Source organism: Rattus rattus, chromosome 4, assembly GCF_011064425.1.
Source record: "Rattus rattus isolate New Zealand chromosome 4, Rrattus_CSIRO_v1, whole genome shotgun sequence".
Classification (NCBI taxonomy): Eukaryota; Metazoa; Chordata; class Mammalia; order Rodentia; family Muridae; genus Rattus; species Rattus rattus.
In genome coordinates, this window is record NC_046157.1 from 77,357,601 (window position 1) to 77,377,541 (window position 19,941).

Consider the following 19,941-nt stretch of genomic DNA (forward strand, 5'->3'; position numbering starts at 1 on the left):
GTTTCAGATTTGGAGGTTTGCATGAGTATCTATTTTTTTGAGTGACATCATTATGAATGAGGAGGTAGGTAGGGGTCAGCTGGTCTCAGTGACTACCGCAGGTATAGAATGTTTCAGAGTTATGCAGGGCAGTTTTTATTTGCTAAAATATGCTTACATTTCAGTACCAGGATATCCTGACCAATTTTAGTTCAGAAAAAATGATGACCTCGCCTCCTCACTTTTCTTAACAGCAAGGGAAAGTTTCCTGGAGTTGAGTAATACATAGAGACTATTTCCAGAGCACCTAGTAAATACTGTGATTAATGTAAAATATCTAACTTCATAACTATTTTATTGCTGCAAGCTGAAAATAGGAAATATATTAAATTTTCATACAAAATGAGCTTTATTTCTCCTCATTTCTTGGTAAAAGGAATAACCACATTTGAATCTTCACACTCTACAGTATATACAAATAGCTAATTTTTCAGTAAAAACCCTTTTCAAGGGTTCAGCATCCTTTTTCATTTTCTATAGTAAATTAAATGTGTCCCTAATGCTCAGGATTATCGTCAAAGTCAAGTCATATGGGTTGTAAAACCCAGAAGTGGGAAGTGGCTTCATGAAAACAAGGTTTTCTGGGCAGAGTAAGGCTGTCCCATGTATGAAGTCATAGGGATTTTAGCAGCATACAAAAGGCCTGTGCGAGCCCAGGAAAACTGATATTTATACATGAAGCCCTTGGGGAAACAGGCACAGGCTTCCAACCCTAGTTATAGTTCCATTGACAATTGACAGCTGCTAGAAAAGAGGGGTTGGTTTTCTTAAACTCTGTGACTCCTGGTTTGTTGTCCCACCATTAAGAATATTTGGGACAAAACTATTCAACTTTGTGAGTTGAAGAGAAAGGAGAGAAAGACCAAGAGACTGAGTGTGAAGTTGTCATTACAGTGTTGAAGATATTCGAGTGATATTTGAGATGGACTATGAAGAATTCAGTACTTATAAGGAATGTTCTCAATGAAATACCACTCAGCAGATGGGTGTTGAAATCAAACTGGTAACAGTTAAGTGAACTGATCCTTGGAAAAACAATGGAATTCCAATGCAGCTGAGGAATCCTGAGGCAAGTATAAGAATACAATAAGTTCTCTTGGGAAATTAGAGAAGTCTATGTTTTATTGCATATTTGTGTGACTAATTTACATTTTAAAATGTGTACTTAATTTTTTTCCATAATATATATTTTGATCATTTCTAGGACTGAAACTCTCCCATACCCACCCTATTTCTCTACCCACTCAAAATAATAAAAACACATGTTCTCTTGGGGTCAGCCTTAGCCACAACCTCTAGCTCTTGTGATCTTTCTACATCCTTTTCCATTCAGAGCATTGAGCGAAGGAATTAGAGAAAGACATCCAATTTAGGGATCAGTACCTCAAGACTTCTAACTCTGAGCACACTCTGTGGATCTTACGTTAATCATCAGCTCAATTTCTTATGTCCCCTGACATAAGCAAAGTTTTCCTTATTATGATGTGGAAAGTAGTCAACGTCCTTGGTAGCCACTTGCAACTAACTGGCTAGAAACAGTAATCCCAAATAAGGTAGCCCAGACCTAAATGAGACATATATTGTACATTTGCCCTTATGTGTGGATGCTAGATTTTAAGCTTTAAATATGTGCGTTTTAATCTGAATAATTACAAAGGTGAGGTAGCTAGCAGGGTGCCAGGAAATAGAAGATCTGCCAATGTAGGGGATATGATATGATGTGGTCTGGTACGGTATAATAAAGGATAGTACAGTACAGTACAGTATAGTGTGTAGTGTTATTAAGGAATAAAGGTGAAACTAGAATAATGGGGTTAAATGGTCAGGGGGATGAAATGGCAAGTAAATGAGGAAATATGAGGAGTGACGACCTTTGAAAACCTTGTTGAAACTATAGAAAGTTACAATGTAGACGCTTCCTAAACTGTATACATCTCTAGAAGAAATTTAATTAGAGTCATGTAATGAGAGAGACACTGTCACAATTTGATATCTTATTTCATCAAACAAATCCTCCTATGTCAGGCAGAAGATATACCTTGCTGATTGGTTACCCAAAGGGTCCTATAGACACCCCCAAATAGCACAGACTGTTGTCGAGACTATTGGTATAATTTACATTTCTAACAATTCCTCACATCATATATTGCAGGGATAGTTCTATAGATTGTTATTTTTTTAATTAGAGAAATGTGTTTTTCCATGGCTCTTTAGGCTGGAAATCTAAATTGAAGGTTTCAGGAGTACTTAGAAACTACAGCCACCAAAACTAGATAAGATTGATGAAGCTAAGAAGTGCATGCTGATAGGAACTGGATATAGATGTCTCCTGAGAGACACAGCCAGAGCATGTCAAATACAGAGGCGAATGCTAGCAGCAAACCATTGAATTGAGAATGGGAACCCTGTTGAAGGAATTAGAGAAAGTATTGAAAGAGCTGAAGGGACTTGCAACCCCATAATACAACAATGACAAACAACCAGAGCTCCCAGGGACTAAACCACTACCCAAACTATACATGGATTGATCCATGACTCCAGCTGCATATGTAGAAGAGGATGGCCTTGTTGGGCACCAATGAGAGGAGAAGTCCTTGGTCCTGCCACGGTTGGACCCCCAGTGTAGGGGAATGTTGGGGGGGAAGGGGGGTTGGATGGGGAGGGGAACACCCTTATAGAATAAGGGAAGGGGGATGGGATAAGGGGCTTATGTCTTATGTCCAGGAAACCGGGAAAAGGAATAATATTTGAAATGTAAATAAAAAAATCCAATAAAAGAAAAATAGAAAATAAAAATTATGATTCAGACAACACACACACACACACACACACACACACACACAGAAACTATCCAGTTTCTGAGCCAATTGGTTACCTCCTTGCTATGAGACAACATGGTATTTTATTGTTTGCCTATCTGTCTTGTCTGTCTGTCTATCTGTCTGTCTGTCTGTCTATCTATCTATCTATCTATCTATCTATCTATCTATCTATCTATCTATCTGATGTTTCCAATTGACTTTATATAAAGATGTAATGCTTGAATCACTTTTCTTTGGGAATGAAACTAACAGCCTCACTCTAACCCAGTCATCGCCTTAAAGGTATGTATAAATAGAGTAAAAAAGTACCAAGAGTTAAGTCTTCAACGTATGGATTTGAGGGAATACAGTTCAACGCACAGATCCATGTATACAGATGCTGCCTCTCTTGCACTGCATATTGAGAACCTTCAATGGATATTTCTAAAGTAAAGCTAAAATTTTGCTATATAATAATGAGAACGATTAGGATAATTAATGATCAAAAGCTAAGGAGAAAATTCAAGATGAGATTGGGTTATAAATGCTCCCACGATAAGGGTGTGAGTTGGTATCAGAAAATCTGCAGTTTCTCTCACTTCTCACAGGCTTTGAAATAACAGAGTGAGTAACCCCTAGAAGCACCGTTCACTGGAAACTAGGCATTTTAAAATAATGTCATCTTTGCGGGACAATTTCTTCATCTAATAACTTTCTTCAGTCTGAGAGAAATGTATGATTATTGGACAGTAAACTTTCTAGGATTATGGTAGGGTTTGACTCAGAAGGATTATAGTTATTAAAGTTATTTATTCCATGGAGTATTTCAGGATAATTGGGCAGAAGCTTCAAGTACCTTTGTTAATTAGTAATATAATCCCTTTTATATGTTTTTTCCACTGGTCATGCTTTGAAGTTGTGTCATTAAGTATTCTTACTGACTGCAAGAGTCTTCAGTTCAACATTCTGCCATGTCATACTCTGCTTAGGGCTCTCGCTTTATAAACTCCCATCATATCAGTATAAATAAAACTATTGGTCCTTTGTTTTACTATATAGTTGAAGAAGACAGAGGAGGCATTCCCGTGTCAGTTTATATATTATGTTTTTTTTTAATGCAACATGTACGTCTCGAGTGTAATGCTCTGGATACCTAGCTCTCCAATTCCCTAATGCCTATAATACATATTACTATACCTGAACATAAGTCAGAGCTTGGAACACAATTTACAATCAATGAGGCCTGAGAAGAGAAAGGCATTTCCTACAATGGATTTGTGAAATGCTTATAAATGTTAAGAAATAGTCAAAATTAATTTACTCACTGAAATGTTCTGAACTGATTGGATGTCTACATGGATACATGTGGGTATGTCTGTCCACATTAGACTGGGAGGAAAGAAACTAGATACTATCCAAATTGGAATTTTGAGATGTACTATAAGCTCTTCCTGCTGTTTCAAGTCTACAGCCAAAGAATCGCCCGAAGCTAAAATTCAAGTTTCTTGTAGATTTTTGTTCCGTCATTATTTGTCCTGTCAACAAATATTGTTTATTTCAGACTTTTATCTTTGTTCTTTTAATTATAGGCCCACATACTATCCCCAACTTCATCTATCAATACACACCAGCAAGTTATACATTATGTAATCTTAGAAGAAAATTTTACAAATTCCCTGGGAAGTTAAAGTTGTTGTATGACCATTTTGTAATTTCGATTTTTGTTTCCTTTTCAAAACACTGTTTGTGTCCTATTCCCAAAACACTGAAATTTCAACTAATTACGATCTATGACCTATTATTTATAGGTGCCCCTTTTCTTAGTTATCAAATATTTTGCCCCTCTTTTCATCATACATCTTAGAAATCTTAAATAATTTTAATAACCGAGGACTCATTAGTATTTCCCAGATGAACTGATTCTTCAAGTTTTAAAATCTGTTTCATTATTTAACCAGCCTGAAAAAAATTACTAATTTAAATTCAATAATTAGTTCAGTTACTGAGTAATTTCTAAAGTTTTCTTATATTCCAATCATCTTACTTACTCTTTTTGTTGTTGTTGTTTTTATGATAAAATTCCATGATAGCAACAATTTAAAGGACGCAGGGTTTGTTCAGGCTTGGAGAGTTCAAGAGAAGAGTCCACTATGGCATGGGAAATACTACTGCAGGAACTTAAGGTGGGTGTTCCCATTCACCTGCCGCAGATAATTATAATATATTAGTTATTCTGAATTAGAGTCTAATCCTATGACAACATTAATCTAATTCTTAGTGCTCTATTCTTATTTTAAGTTTTTAAAAATATATCTTTTACTTATGAGAGTTTAATATTATTACATCATTTCTCCTTTTCTTTCCCACTTCCAAATTCTCCTTACTCTCTTTCAAATTCATTCTCCCATTTTAATTAACTCTTGATACATGCATATCTAGTATAGTCTGTTCACTCTGTATAAATGTATTGTATATATCTTTTTAGGATGACGATTTGGAATTAGATAGCCAAGTGATGAATTATTCCTTGGAGGAGAATATTTCTCCTACTCTCACTCTTCTTTTGTTGCTTATGGTTCTTCATTTAGAATTGAGATTTTATAGCTTTTCCCCATCTACTCTGATGTGTCTGTTGTTGCTATCTGTGGTAGTTTGAATAAGAATGACCCATATAGATTCATATATTTTAATACTTGGTCTTCAGGGAGGGGCATTAGTTGAAAGGGATTAAGTGGCATGGCCTTTTTTTGGAGTAGGTATGATCTTTTGGAGAAAGTGTGTCCCTAAGGTGGGCTTTGAGTTTTAAAACACCCAAACCAAATTCAATGCCTCTCTCTTCCCTCCGCCTGCAGATCTGGATGTAGATCTCTCAGCTGCTTCTCCAGCACTATGTCTGCCTGCGTGCTGCCATGCTTCTCGCCATGATGACAATGGACTGAACCTCTGAAACTGTAAATAAGCCCCAAATAAATGTTTTCCTTTATAAGAGTGCTGTGACCATGATGTCTTTACACAGCAATAGAACACTAAGATATGTCTTTCTTGTGTTTATGTAGGCAGTCATGTTGATAAGACTTTAAGGGTGTTGCTTCTGACATTACTAGGAGACACAGTCTCGCAATGGCTCCCTGATTCTTTGACAATTATGTTTCTACTTCCCCTTCCATAACAGTGACAAAGCTTCACGCACAGGAGTTGTGTTGTAGATGTTTAGATTAGAACTGGACTACATTTTGATTGATTGTGGTTTTCAGCGATGGTTGTTGTCAGTTCTAAAGGGAAATTTCCTTCATGCATAAGGAGGACTATCTATCTGTGGTTATAAGGGTAAATATTTAGATTACAGTTAGGGATCATGCTAGTTTAGTTAAGCAGCAGCAGCAATTCTTGTCTAAGATAAATGACTTCACTTGACCTAAGTAGTTCTTAGGTTTCTAGTACTAGGAATGCCTTTTGTTTGGTCACACAGTCTTAATTGTAAATAGAGAGCTGTTTCTCAGCACAAAGGTGTGCATTCCACCACTCCACCCTTGGTACTATTGTGTTGTGGTGGTCACTGCTATAGTTCACAGCTGGGTAGGACTGTTGGCTACTTCCCTCCTTTAGAAACTTGCATGGTTGCCTCAGGACCTCTGAACCCCGTATTTGAAGTTCATGGTGTCAGAATTTGATACATGCATATAATGTGTTTATTGAAGCCTCCATGACCCTCCCTCTCACTTTTCCCCTATCCCTCCCATCACTTTCCATCCCAACCTGATTACATCCCTGTGGTACTTGTCCTTATTAAAGACCAGGATTAGATTTTGGTCAAACTTTATTCCTAACACTGTGTAACATGTTTTCAAAGGATATGAAGGTATGGAGTGAAGAGGTAAAGGGACTAGGTAATGCAGACTGACTTCTATCTAGCACATTGAGTACTGAAAGGAAATGTAATTTTAAAGCTCTCCTCAAATTGAGAAAAATACTTGAACCTGGAGGAATGCAGGCATGAGTTTGGATAAGAAGCACATATGTTCCCCAAATCTGAGCCAGTTCTGAATCTGGATGGCTGTGCAGACAGTGTCTGTGTTTCTTCTCTGTTTATTCTGAATTTGCCTGCATCCTTTGAAAGGAAAGAAAGAAAGTAACACAATATGTCCAACTTAACAGTTTTATTTTCTATATTTGAGCTTATTCTGAAGTTTTTGAAAAAAATATAAGCTGGTTCTACTTCCAGATTATTTTTACATTAGCTGTATTACTGGAAGCAAATCTGTAAAATGCTAACACATACTTTAACACCATTGCATTACTTTGTTCTGGAATATTCATTTTCATGAAATTTCTTCCTTTATGATTTTCTACTCTAATATTTTGAAGAACACTAAGAAAAGAAGAAGCCTTATGCAAGGTATTAGCTTAATAAACTTTTAAGGCTTTTTGTTTATATGTAAGTTAGTTCAAAAATCCTTATTGAAATGGATTAGAATTTGTTTTGTGGACATTTATTTTGAAAAAGTAGTTTACATACATATATATGTATATATATTTATATATGAAATCATTACAGTGGACAGAAACATTAAGCATGATTAATAGAACATAAATTTGTTACTCTATAAACAAAAAGCAAGATGACACATAGATACAAGACTACAAGGTTAGTCATTCAAGCTGAAAAAAGTACAAAAGAATTATTTCATGTGACACATTCAAGTTTTTGGAATGAGTTTTATTTTTCCATTAACAGTCTGAAGCCTAATTTCTTTTGGAAGAACTTAAGAAACAATTGCACATTGTGTTCCCTCATTTAAACAACAGGGCTGAAGGGATGGCTTGGCGGGCAAAGTGCTTACTGCAGGAGCATGAAGGCTTAAGTTTAGACTCCCAGCATCCTTGTAAAATCCAAGCAGTTTGTCTCCTATCTATAAATAACTCTTTCAGTGGTGAGGTGCAGAGCTTAGTAGATCCAGAGCTCTCTAGCTAGTCAGGTGAGCCACAAGGCCAGTTATAGGTTCAGTGGCACAGCCTAAGATCTGGGAGGAGATGAGGAAGGGGAACCCATGTTCAGAGTATATTTTATGAAAATATCTATTTTCAATTTTATAAAAAGCTGGTGAATGATAGAAGAAGACACCAGAGTTTAACTTCTGGTTTCCACATGCACATAGGCCAAGGTGAGCACACATGTATGTGTTCATTTGTGCACATGCATGCGTGTGCATGCGCACGCACACACACACACACACACACACACTCACACACACACACAAACACATACTAAATGTAAGTGTGCAGTCTAGATTAGTTAATTATTGGGTGGATCAGTAATTACTATTCCTCAACAAACCCTGTAAGCTGTCTTTTCAAAATTGAGACTCCAAATTTCTGAATTTGTTTCCTGTATTTGCTATTTTATGTATATTTTCAATAAACATTGATTTCTTTTTTATAGGATGTAGGATGTACTATGCAAAATGCTTCAAAGGACCAAAATCCTGAGGAATAGAGGCTGTACAAGAAATGCAAATGAGTGATAAGGGTCTGTGTAATATCAGGCTCCCAAAAGTCTCCCTGTAGCCCAAGTATGACTATGGTTTCATTCTTTCTCTACCTATAATTTTATTGGCAAATCCATATCTGAATTTTTATTTGAATTTCCCAACTTGATTAAAATGAGAAGTGCAGACCAAATGTTTCCAAGCTCTACATAGACTACACAATTAAGCTCATCCAATTTTGGAAGATTCAGTATGAATGGTACAAATATTATTAACCACACTTTACCTTTTGTGTAAATATTTCTTAGTCTTAGAATGCCTTTCTAGTTTATCCCCTGGTGGTACTAAACACAGGTACACACTTTTCTACTGTCTGTTTTTATTTAATGATACTCAGGCTTTCTCTCAGTGTAGATATGTTTCCTTCTGTGCAGTTTCAACCCACAATATAACACTAAAGTTATTTGTCTAGAACTACAGGTGGCTTATAAGCTCTAAAATCTTTAGGAACTTGTTGCTTCTAGAATTAATGGAAATCTTCATGGGAGAACATGGAAGGTCTTAATTGCCTTGTTTCTAGTTTCTTTCTTTCTTTTTTTAAAGTGTTTTTGTGATCTTTCCAAACATACTTGCCACATAGATTTTTCTGGTTTGTTTGTTTATTCATCTGTTCACTTGTTTGTTTTTTGAGACTCTGAGTTGTTATTGTCTTGACCCCAGAGTTCTTTTCTCATGGGATTTTATTAGAATTTTCATCTGTCTCATTCTGAGTCATTTCTATGAGGAGTCATTTAGGAGAGACTAGGGCCAGACAGTGGCTTTCCTGGAGGTGAGCCACCTTTTTGCATGGATTATGATGCAAGGTGAGCTCTGAGGCAAGCTCCCAAAGAAACTTCATTTCAGGGTTGTTTCTCACAGCTGATAAGCCTTTTCTGTAATTATTAAGTTAATATAATAATCCCTGGCCATTAGCAGACAATATTGAGCAGATTTTCTGCAGATCGACATAAAGATGAACTTTTATGAATTATTGTTGTTTAGATGAATTAGTGATTTTACTGAATTCCTGATTTGATTCAAATAACCTTAAAAAGAAAGTTTGGAAAGATAGTTTTAGTTATTTGGCTAGAAAGATGTAATAAAGTTAGAATCAAGAATAGAATGTGTCTATTCCTAATCATAGTAAAAGCTGCATAAGGAAAATGCAATGAGCTTTCATAATTACACTAAAAAGAGAAATAGACTTGAGAATGAAAGGTAAAAGTTTTAAGGTTGCCCCCCTAGACAAGAGTTTAGAGCAGAAGAAAGAAACTGGTCGGGCCCTGGAACTGCAATTACACCAGTCAGTTTGACAACTGTCTCCCAGGAACTAACTGACCATAAAGTTAGATTAAAATCTTAAAGAACAATCTTGAGAAACAGGAAGCTTCTCCCAGGAACTGGCAGACCATAAAGTTAAACAATCTTGAGAAACAGGAAGCTCCTCCTTGTGATTTTTCACTGGTATTCTCGACATTTTCCAATGACGCCTTTCCTACCCCCTCGGGTTGTGGTTTCTTCCTTTAAATTTCCCTTCTCTTAGCTACTGGTGGTTGATCTTCTCTGGCCCTGCATGGGATATGAGTCTCAACCCCCAGTGCACTGGTTCCTATCAATTAACCTTGTGTTTTTACAGCAAGGACAGTCTTATGTGAGTTCTTGGGGGGGGGTTGTGTCATCCAGAGATTTGAGTGAGGGTCTCCCTGCTCTGGGGGTCTTTCAAGACAAATTTGTGTTCAAGGAAAAGGATCCAAGTCCCAGAATGAAGCCACCGGTGTGCACTCTAAGGCAAGGCCGTATGAAACTGTTGCTTTGAACTTATAATGAACATATTAGAATAAAACATCGCTTTGAACTTCATATTAACATCCTTTTGTAACTCCCACTTTGTGTGGCATTTATCTGTGAGGTAATTATCTAAAGAACTTTTGTCTTAGGAAGGTATATAAAGGTCAGATAAAAGAAATAGCGATGGTGTGGTGGCTTGCAGAGCTTTCTCACATCCATCCATCCATCCATCCAAATGTATACGTGTGTTTGTTTATATGTATGTATAGGTATATGTGTATGTTTATACAAGCATGCACACACACTTATGGAATTCATTGAGACAGACATTTCAGCCTGGCCAGAGTGTGAATGTATGAATGTATGCACATGCATGTCTGCACATATTTGCCTGTGTAAAAGATCTTAATTCTTTTTCTTTTTCTTCCCTTCCTCTCTGATTCACTAAGATTTAATCAGTCTGGCCAGTGAAGGGCTCTGGCTTCCTGACCAGAGAAGGATATGAGAGCAATACACCTGAGTATCCTTCATGCATACCCTGGCACTTCAAGTCTCTGAGAAGTTAGGTGCTTCTTCCCCTACTGAAGCTAGACAAGGTCCCCAGCTACTAGAACATATCCCCAATACAGGCAACAGCAACAGCTTTCGGGATAGCCTTCATCCAAGTTGTTCAAGACACATAGGAAGACCAAGCAGCACATTTGCTACTTATGTCCAGGGAAGTCTTGTATGTTTTTTGATTGATGATTCAGACTCTGAGAGGTCCAATGGTTCAGTAATTGACTTTATTTTTCTTCCTAGGGAGTTCCTTTCCTGTTCATGGCCTGCAATCCTTTCTCCTGCTCTTCCATAAACGTTTTCAAACTACACCCACTGTTGGGCTGTGGGTGTCTGTGTCTGTCTGAGCTAGCTGCTGTTTGGAGCCTCTCAGAGGACAACATGCTCCTCTCTACAAGCATAATAGTGTAAAGGATTCATGCTTGCCCATGGAATGACTCTTAAGTTGGTCCATTTATTGTTTGACCTTTCCCTCAGTATCTACTCCATCCTCCTTGCCTGCATTTCTTGTAGACAGGATAACTTTGGAGTTGAAAGTGTTGTGGGTGGGTTGGTGTCTCTATTGTTCCACTGACTGTAGGAGGTGGCCTCTTCAGGTTCAATATCCCCAAAATAGTGAGTCACAGTTAAGGTCATCCTCACTGATTCTTGAGGACCTCCCTTATTCCGGGCCTCTATCTAATCCTGGAGATGCCTCAACATTCTCATCAATCTTTTGATCTACTTATGACACTGTGTTCCACTTCAACCCATTCCAGGCCGGGCAGGCTCTGGGAACATTGCTTTGTCCTGCCTTGCCTTGCCTCGCCTTTCATTTCCTCCCCCCCTACCCCCCCACACCTTTTTCTCCCTCTCTACAGTTTTGAAATTCTTTCTTTGGAACCCTCAATAGGACTAATTTTCTCTATTTGTAATACCACAGATCACCTGTACATTTTCTCATAACAGTCTTCTCATTTTCTGCATTTCAGTATCCCTGATTGAAATATCATCACCTGGAAACAAGATCCTCGCTTTATTCATCTCTGTAAAGCACCTAGTTTTTGATTGGTCTATCATTAAATAGTTAGTATTGTTTTTAATTTTCTCTAGTAGTAAATTACAATCTATCATTAAAGTGTCCTACAATTATAATATGAACTTTTAAATTAACTATACATGTATAAAGGTTGTAATTATGGTTCATTTTCATATTTTCATTGGCATGCCAAGTATTTTCCTAATGAATTATTGCAAAAAAGTTTTTATTTTATAATCTTCCCCATCGAGGGCAAAGAGATTATCTATTATTAATTAAAATATAGCTTTGACTAGTACTTAAAATTAATGACAGGTATATTGACATAATTAATATGCAAGTATTTTAAATACTAGATATTATTTCTCTATGCCAAGGAGTTAGTTGCATCATGAATGTAAATTTTTTTCTAAAATATCTAAAATACATCTTTGTAAATGTACATAAATTGTTTTACACTCACAGCATTCATAGAATACAGATGGCAGTTTAAAAAGACAAAGTTGATTGGTCCACGAATAGAATAAAATTCTTTTGAAGAACTGTGGAATAAATATGGCAACATTCTTAAGAAATTTATATTCACTTTTTAATTATTTACATTTCCCAAGTTGCCCCCCTCCCTGTGTTCATCATTCCATCCCCCTACCTAGTCTCTTACTGGGTGCTTCCCCACTCCCCATCCACTCCCATCTCACTTCTGCTAGCATCCCTCTTTCATGGGCATCTAGTTTCCACATGGTTAAGCTCTCCCTTTCCCACTGAGGCCAGACAAAACAGTCCTCTTCTACCCATGTGCCAGAGGGCAAGGACAAGCCCATATATGCTTCTTGGTTGGTGGCCTAGTCTCTGGGAGCTCTGAGGGGTCATGGTTAGTTGACACTGATGTCCTATGGGGTTGTAATTCTCCTCAGCTCCTTCAGCCTTTCCCCAAACTCTTTCATAAAGAGTAAGCTATTTTTGAGCTTACATTTCAAATGTGAGAGATGACCAGAAAGCATGGAAAATTATCTTAATAGCATCTAACTGGTTGGTATACCGGCACCCTTACCATGGCAAAGATGAGTGACAGAAAAATACATTTGAGGCATTTGAGGAACAACCCATGAGGGCACTCTCTGACCTCAACACCTGTACAGTGACAGTCCCACTAATGTCTTCACAAACAGGAGCACATACACATCATGTGTGTGTACACATTCATATGCATATACACATATAAAGGAAATGTGTTTAAGGAGCTAGGTATTTTATGCACATAGAGAATGCTGAGTTCTTTTCTGGAAACACTCATAAGGACCAAATAAAATCTTTCAAGTGTACTGATTGTGTGCTAGTTCCATGGAGTAATGATGAGAAACTCACTTTTAACATTAACATTGAAATTCTACAGCTGCCATTTGTGGGTAAGTGCGGTAGAATTCTACCACATTCTTAATGTTATTAATTTCATTATCTGAGAGGTAAGCATGAGTGTCTTATACACTAGGTTATCTCATTTCTACATATATATTCATTTTCAAATTCCCCTTCCTCTGTCTTTACTTCCATCAGAGTGAGTTAGCTTATTTCATGTTAATTAAGATGCTCATTTCCCTCTTAGCATATGTATTTTGGTTGCTTATATACATGTGAAGAGTCGTATAGAGGAATGCGTTGATAATAAATGAGATGGCATGACTTAGTTTTGTAAGGCATTATTTCTAGCCACCTACCACTTGTTGTCAAGATAAAAATTTGAGTGACATTGCTAGAATTGCCTCTACCAAGGCCATTTACAGCTACAACTTAGATCTTTGGAGATCCCAATATGTGAAGATGAGAGGTCAGGTTTACCTGGCCGTGACAGACATTACACAAACATTGAAGTTATTAGCTTCAGCAATGAATCATTCTGTAGAAACAGAGAAAAGAGAAGAATTTCAGGAGATGGCTCTGAATACTTTCAGGAAGTATTGCTCCTCTCCAGGGTTTTCAGTATCTCAAGTTAATTCACACATTTTTATTTAAACTGCAAAGCATTGTATTCCTCCATGCATTAAACCACAGGAAAACTCCAAAAATACTGATTTAAATCCAATGTAGCAAAAGTAAATCTTTAAATATATAATGAAGAAAGGAAACTCAGCTATTCTATTTCACTTAAATAGAAAGCTTTTATATCAAGATTCTTAGTGCTTCAATCAACCAAAAGTTTAATATACTCCCTTACTAGCTTTTTTCCCTTGAAATCAAACAAAAGCAAGGTAAAAGCAGAAAGGGGGTAGAAGATTGAAAGTAAAATAAAAGTGGAGACATAGATTACTGGATGTGGGAAGGTTTAAGCAAAGTAGGAGGATTTGTGAAGTCAGGGGGAAGAGGGAAGGTTAATCTAATAAATGGGTGTTCAACAACAAAATGTGAAAGCCTTTTATCTCACTGCCAAATTGAAAAGTGTAAGTGAAGGGGCATGACCATGTTATTATATAAAGCAAATAATGTGTACCGAACTAAAACAAAAGTTTAACCAGGATTGAAGTAAGGGAGAAGGGGGAGAGAAAAGTGTGGGTCAGAATAAACAAAACCAAACATATTCAATAACACCTATGGAAGTCCACTAGTTAGCAAGACAAATTCAAAATAAAATTGACAGGAAAAACGAGAGGTTAATGCATGTCTATTATCTCAGAATCCCTTGCACAGACACCAAAAAAAAAGTTATTGCCATTTTCCTTAGCTCCTCACCACAATTGAGTGGTAGGACACATTGACCACCAGACATAGAGAAGCAATCATGGGGGTTGGGGATTTAGCTCAGTGGTAGAGTGCTTGCCTAGCAAGCGCAAGGCCCTGGGTTCGGTCCCCAGCTCCGGAAAAAAAAAAAAAAAAGAAAAAGAAAAGAGAAGCAATCATGAACAGTTGGGAAACTGTCTACCTGCCTGATTGCTTCATAACCTTGGAGATACTACCCAGAGTACAACACTGAGCTCTATATTCTACAATAGAGAAATTATAGAAAATATTGAACCAGTGGTGTAGTAGTGGCATGACTGTTATAAAGTTACCCCTACTTTCAAATTAAATTGGAGGCTTGGTCCAGAGAAGGGATCTTTATCTCTGGTATTATAAAACTGGTCAAAAGCCTATGACTGGATAATTCGTAGATCTTCATAGGATAATGCTACTGGTATTTTATAAATGATCAAGCCAACAAACTTCCATCTAAACATTTACCTTTACACATTGAACAGAGAAACTTTATATACATACACACACATACACACACACACACACAGAGAGAGAGAGAGAGAGACAGACAGACACACAGACAGACACACACACACACACATATATATGTAATTTATTTGTTCTTATTGTGCATATTAGGCATTCATATATATGCATGCATCACAGTCATTTCTGTTGCCCACAAAGGCTAGAAAAGAAATTTCAGGTGGTTGTGAAATACAGTGTAAGTGCTAGGAACCTATCCAGGTCACTGCTCCCCAAAGCAGCAAGTGCTTTTAACTGCTTAGCTATCTCTCCAGGGGTACATGTTGAGGGAACTTAGGGCAAGTATGGAGAGACTGTTAGGTAGATGTGATTATATTTTATTTTCTACCTGCTTGGAACTTTTAAAAAAGACAACACTGATCAAAAGTTGTATTTCTTAAATGATGCTAAACCATACCAAGATAGCATTCTGTGCTCGAAGGGGCTCGAGACCCCTCATGAACAACAATGCCAAGCAACCAGAGCTTCCAGGGACTAAGCCACTACCTAAAGACTATACATGGACTGACCCTGGACTCTGACCTCATAGGTAGCAATGAATATCCTAGTAAGAGCACCAGTGGAAGGGGAAGCCCTGGGTCCTGCTAAGACTGAACCCCAGTGATTGTTGGAGGGGAGGGCGGTAATGGGGGGGATGGGGAGGGGAAGCCCATATAGAAGGGGATGGGGAGGGGTTAGGGGGATATTGGCCCAGAAACTGGGAAAGGGAATAACACTCAAATGTAAATAAGAAATACTCAAGTTAATAAAAAAAAAAACACCTTTAAAAATGTAAATTAAAAAAATCCAATAAAAATTTTTTCAAATCAAAAAAAAAAAAAGATAGCATTCTGTTTTAATTAGCAGTTGTGTTTCTGTTTACTAAACAAGGCATATAGGAAGCAATTGTAGCAGACACTGCTCATGTGAAAACTAAGTGATATCCACTTAGGATATATATGTACTTCTGAGGTTGGAGAGTTGGTCCACCTATTAAATGTATAACTGCAGTTGGTAGAGACCTGAATTTATTTCTTTGCTTCTAATTGGTGTGTCTTGCAACCAACTGAAACTCTAGCTATAAGATATCAGAAGGCCTTCACCAACACCTACACTCATATATAAATAACTATACACAGATATAATATACATGATATAAAATAAAAATTAATCTTTAAAAAATATTGCAGTTTTAATTTTCTCTGCTGTCCATTTCCAATTAGCAAGTTTTCAGACACTGGTAGGGGAGATGATTGGGCTTCTGTCTTCTCCCTATTCTATCCCTTTTTCTTTATTTCACATACCTAGGGCAGGTCTCCACAGCCAGATTTTCTCCTTGCTTGTTCTTTGTACTTACTTTTATAACTAATAAATGATGTTTTTCATATCTTTCTGTTGAGAGGTTTTGGTGATGCTTCTAGGAATTTGGCAGTTGTCACTGGGTTCCCACAAGGAGATCTGCTCAGATAGGAATATTAGAAACCATGACCCTGGGGCTTTGGTTACTGCTTTACTTATTACCTTGTGTGATCCTTCTGCTTACTACTTTACTCAATTACTATCTTGTGCGATCTCCTTGTTTACTACTTTGCTTGATTACTTTGTCTTTGATCTTAGAACTGACCATGTGTTTTTTATAAACCAAGAATGATATAAAAGCAGGCTGGAGAAAAACAACCCTGCTTCAGCCTCAGCACAGACTGGGGTCATGTTATAATTTTGTCTAATTGTTTTTCTTTTTCAATCCTCACTTCCTCCCTTGAGACCCTGTTGACTGACTGAGGTGGCTTGAGCATCTTTCATTCTAATTATAAAATTCTATTACTCATAAGTGTCTTATAAATCATCTTAAGCTACTATGTATATTAGAATTTATATTTTTTTATTTTTTATAATAGTAGCATCTTGATGCTACTTTTTATATTATTATTATTTTTATATTAGTTATGTAATTTAATAACTTGAAGAAATACATGATGTAGGATAAAACGAGTGGAATACTTATCAATAGTCAACCCTCTAAAATTTTTTCAGTAATAACTTCTCTTTCTCAGCCTTTTAACAAACATGTAAACTAAAATGAATCTCCTTAATTACTAAGGACTATATAGCCAGGAATATTAGTGCCTTACTGGGTGAAAATCAAATAACCCGGACCAAACTGGCCTATGAAAAGGAAAGAAAAATGGAGGGAAAAGCATGTGATATTCTCTACTCTTTTCCTAAGGCTGATCCTCCCTACATGGCAAAAACAAAATAAAAGTTCCAGAAAACACAGGAAAAATAACCAACTCAGAAAATGATAGCCCTTCTGCTTGCTTAGTTGTCATTTACCTTCCCATGAAGGGAACATTAACCTTTGACCTCCATGTCTCACTATGTGAAGAAATTTCACACTGACAGATTGATGTACTCATGATTTCTGTTAATTGTGTTGGGTTAGTTTCGATTTCTAGAAATACTTCATGGGAACCTTAGGCATGTGTTTGTGCTAAATCAGTGATGAGTTTTAGAAACATTTTAATCCGGTCAGTTTGATATACCACAAGCCTTAATGTTCTTAGATTTAAGAGTTATTTCTCATCTCTTGCTCACTACCATGATGTAGTTAGCAAGTATTTATTACTGATCTTTGATTATTCTAGTCCTTGGTATATATCAAAATATTTCCCCAGACTGGTAGTTGTGTTATCACTGTATCTTTCTTTTGACCCATGTTATTGTCAGAGGTACTTTTCTAAAGTTTGTCAGTAAATTCTTATAATCAGTCTTCACAACCTTAGCCAGAATGTGAACCTATGTAACTGTGATGAATATCACCGCAGTCTTTTACTTGATCTAAATTTGATCAGAGAACCAACGTGCCATAAGGTTCGACTTCTACATATAAAACCACATCTTTGGAACTGGAAAATATCATCCTGAGTGAGGTAACCCAATCACAGAAAAGCACACATGGTATGCACTCATTGATAAGTGGCTATTAGCCCAAATGCTTGAATTACCCTAGATGCACAGAACACATGAAACTCAAGACGGATGATCAAAATGTGAATGCTTCACTCCTTCTTTAAAAGGGGAACAAGGGGGCTGGGGATTTAACTCAGTGGTAGAGCGCTTACCTAGGAAGCGCAAGGCCCTGGGTTCGGTCCCCAGCTCCGAAAAAAAGAACCAAAAAAAAAATATTACAAGTAAAAGGGGAACAAGAATACCCTTGGCAGGGAATAGAGAGGCAAAGATTAAAACAGACACAGAAGGAACACCCATTCAGAGCCTGCCCCACATGTGGCCCATACATATACAGCCACCCAATTAGACAAGATGGATGAAGCAAAGAAGTGCAGGCAGACAGGAGCCGGATGTAGATCTTTCCTGAGAGACACAGCCAGAATACAGCAAATACATAGGCGAATGCCAGCAGCAAACCACTGAACTGAGAACAGGACCCCTGTTGAAGGAATCAGAGAAAGAACTGGAAGAGCTTGAAGAGGCTCGAGACCCCATATGAACAACAATGCCAAGCAACCAGAGCTTCCAGGGACTAAGCCACTACCTAAAGACTATACATGGACTGACCCTGGACTCTGACCTCATAGGTAGCATTGATTATCCTAGTAAGATCACCAGTGTAAGGGGAAGCCCTGGGTCCTGCTAAGACTGAACCCCCAGTGAACATGATTGTTGGGGGGAGGGCAGCAATGGGGGGAGGATGGGGAGGGGAACACCCATAAAGAAGAGGAGGGGGAGGGGTTAGGGGAATGTTGGCCCGTAAACCGGGAAAGGGAATAACACTCAAAATGTAAATAAGAAATACTCAAGTTAAAAAAAAAAAAACACATCTTTCTCTTCACGTGCTGCTGAATTGATTAATTTGTCTTATATACCAAAATTAATCTCAGATATTTTCTAGTGCTGTTGGAGAATGTGAAGCAGTAAAAAGTGCCTTCAGAGTATGAAAAATAAAGGTTTTGGGAGAAATGCAAGTAAACACTTTCTGTAAAGGGACATTTGTCAAACAGTAACAACTCTAGAGAGACTTCCATACTCATCATTAATGACTGTTGATAAACTGCACTCGGAAGAAACTAACATGTCTTTCCAGTTGAATTAGGATAGTTAAAATATTCATACTTATGCCGTTCATAGTTTCCTGGTTGTAAAAATGTTCCAGGCTGTAAGTAAGGCTCCTATAGCCTGGGGTGCTCAGAATCCCATAGCCCAGACTACTCAGGAGAATCACAAAAGTAAAGATTTTCTACCATGCAAAGGGATGACATTTGAAGTTTCTTCTGTGGTCTGTAGAGTACCTCCCTCCTTATGCCAAAGAGACTAGAACATAGGGGTGAAGGCTCTAAGCCACACAAACTTGACATCTCTGTGTTCAATGAGATGTGTGGAGATTGTCCTTTACAATGGGACCCCACTGTTAGTTTTCAGAGAAAGCTCTTCTGTCCTTACATCCACCTGGGTTGTTCTACAGACCTCTACAGTATGTCCTCAGCAAAGGACTCAGGCAAATGTAAGCCAGTCTACCACTGGAAGCCTCCGCTGGCTGCAGAAGTTCAGACTCTGTATCCTTCTTTACTAGGAATCCTCACTAGGGTTATCCTTGTAGATTCCAGGAAGTTTCTACTGCACTAGTTTCCATATTGTCTATATTGTTTTATATACTTTATGTGTAATCAAATTATTACTTATTACAGAAGTTTAATACTCAGAAGAAATGTATCTGAAGATTTATATTGTAAAGTAATAAAATTCAGATAAATAAATATACATAGATTCCTCTCAGAAATAAAATGAGCTGTGAGTGAGCCAAGAATTAAACTGAATTCATCTATTTAAATGATAAGGGTGGTTGGGACTGGTCTAGGGAGAAACTTTATCTTGAGTGACATCTAGTGGAAGAATCTGGAATGATGTATGTTACATTTCTATAATAATAAACTTATACTTAAAA